Below are 2,500 nucleotides of genomic sequence, written 5' to 3'. Positions count from 1 at the left end.
ATATTAGGTGTTATTAAAAAAAGAATAATCTCAATAGGTCAACCGTTTTTCAGAAGGTCTCTCTGGGTAGTTTTCCTACTCACATTAATAATGCATTTACATTTGAAAAACACCATGCCATACAGTGGCTGATTATTTGCGAAGTTATTATAAAACTAGGCTGCTATGTGGCCCACTCATCACAATAATTTAAAGAAGGGAGATTCCCAATAAAACTGAATTCTCAGGTAGGAAACATTCTGATCTGCACCAAAAACTTGTGCAGTCAAATTATCATCAAGGATGAATTTGAGATTTTTTTAAGTGTGGCCTTATCTCCTACAAACCCCTTGCATTCCAGTGTATCTTAATTGAAACGTAGGTTCTGTACTTTCTGCTCAGGGCTTTTGATAAGTGTTTGCAGACTATGTAAACTTCTGAATAATAACTTTTACCGAGCCAGAAGGTTTCTTAAACATCTTTGGTATCATTTTGTGCAGTATTATTCTGCTTTGTAAGATAATGTGTTATCAATACTTCATAAGATAGCTTCAGCCCAGAAAGGGATAAATTTCATAGTTGCTTTCAAACTACTCTCTTTTTTTTTTTAGGGTGTAGGCCATAGATCATGCAGCTGTCAGCAAACAGATAATCTTGATGACTAAAACGAAACCAACAGAAGAAAAAAGGTGCCCAACTTCTATCTCAAGAAACACTTAGGGAGGACTTGGTTAGTAAATTACAGCTAAAAGGATTAGGGAGTAAAAGGTATTTCAGTTTATTTGTTCATTTCAAATGGGGGTCTTCTTGGTATTGTTAGAGAAATTTCCTGATAAGTTTGGGCGCAATAAAATCTTGCTCTTCCCTTTTATTTTTAACTTCTATCAAATGAATGTCAGTGTGATTGTTTTAGTTCAGCAGCCAGAGAAAAGCTTGAGGTTAAGGGAATTTAAAAATATATGTTTTCTCGGGTAGGCAAGTGGTCTGAGGCATTAGGTTGCCTGTATTAAATGAAAGTGCTTTCATGAGGAAGAGGGACATCACAGTAACTATCTGCCTGACTTTTAGCCACACCCTGCATTTGAGCTGACAGGCTGCTATGTACTTACTGCCAGTGTCAGCAAATTCCACTACCTGAGAGTGACAGGAAGGGACACAGGAGTATGTGTATATGTGTGAGGGAGGCTAGTCACCTCTGATGGCACCCGGCCATGATGTCTCACTCAAAAAGCTGGAGCCAAGTGGAAAGACGTTGGGAAAGAGGAGTTTCGTCAGAAAACCAGCTTTACAGCAGGCCTTCTGATAAGAGTTTTGGTGTTCAAACAGAGCTCTATCAGTGACAGCTAGATTGTTACAAGCATGTACATCACCCTGCTTGAGTAAATTTGCAGCTGGAGTGTTTTATTTACATGCGTTGAGGTGGTAAAAAGGGAAAGTTTGTGAGAGGTCTGCTACTGCTGGAAGGGGTGGAGGCCTTTTTTTTCTGATTTATATAAAACTGACCAGCTACTATCTACTAACTATCAGCTAGGCCAGCAGTTATTTAAAGCATTCTTAGAAAACACAATGACAACAACAAAGTGAGCAGGAAGGGTTTGCTTACAATTTCTCAACTGTCTTGTCAATCACTACAATCAAGTTAATGCCTCTTATTGGGGATTTGGAGTAAGGAATTACAAAAAGTAAAACCTAAAATAAAATAAAAAATCAATGCCTGTAATAAATCCCCCCTGAAGATTTAGGGTAAATTACATAAAAAAAGTCTCTGTAGTGGAAAACTGCCTATTAAGTAATACACAAGTTAAATTTGTAGCTACCCCTCGCCTATGGTCTATCCCTAGAAATCTAACTCACATAAGTAATTTGTACTCACTTGCGTGAGAAGCCAGACCCTTCCAGACTGTGTCGTCTCCCAGCTTAATGTTTCTTATACAGAGCAACAGCTATTATTTACTTGATGACATGCAAAAGTGTTAACTGCTTTGATATACGTGAAATACTATATCTCATCAAGAGACAGTAAAAGCCATTTTGGATCACAGGTTACATATATTTATCTTGCAGACAGATGAACTGCAGAGAAAACTCTATCATTATTTGTTCAAAGTGAAAGCATTTTGAAAAGTTGAAAATTCTTCCCTGCAATTATTTCTCCCCTGATCCCCCAAAAAACCCATACCCAGCACAGCATTTATGTACCTTTAAAAATATTATATGTGTTATTACTTGTTTTATCAATCTGAAATTCATTGGTGCCTTTGAAGCAAATGTTGTTGGTGGGCTTTTTTTCAACAAAGTTGTAGGATCCCTTTGAATTTAGAAAATGTTGGCGATGTTGGCAGGAAAGACATGCAGCATTTCAAAGTTCTGGTGCAGAAGAAAAAGATTCTGAATAAAACAATTTTATGTGATTTTGCAGGTGGTTTGAGCTATCATTTTATATGTACGTTTGTACCACTGCTCATTGGAATGTTCATATAATGCTGACCTAATTATGCATAGAAAAAAGATAAGCCATTTA

The 2,500-nt window shown here is 37.0% G+C and overlaps 1 protein-coding gene across 3 annotated transcripts in view; it reads left to right on the top strand.

Moving 5' to 3' along the window:
* Window positions 1-2,500, top strand: part of ZEB2 (zinc finger E-box binding homeobox 2) — a 131,248-nt gene that overhangs the window by 77,243 nt on the left and 51,505 nt on the right. The window contains exon 2 of one of the 3 annotated variants that reach the window (XM_084642744.1): window positions 591-747. The exons of the other annotated variants lie outside the window; for them this stretch is intronic. The gene's annotated coding sequence lies outside the window, so the exon portion shown is untranslated. The remainder of the gene's footprint in view (window positions 1-590; window positions 748-2,500) is intronic. 3 annotated transcript variants of the gene reach the window in all.

The sequence above is a fragment of the Lepidochelys olivacea genome, assembly GCF_965140295.1.
Source record: "Lepidochelys olivacea isolate rLepOli2 genome assembly, chromosome: 11".
NCBI lineage: Eukaryota > Metazoa > Chordata > Testudines > Cheloniidae > Lepidochelys > Lepidochelys olivacea.
The sequence above is the reverse complement of the archived record's forward strand: the minus strand, read 5'-3'. Positions and strand labels throughout refer to the sequence as shown.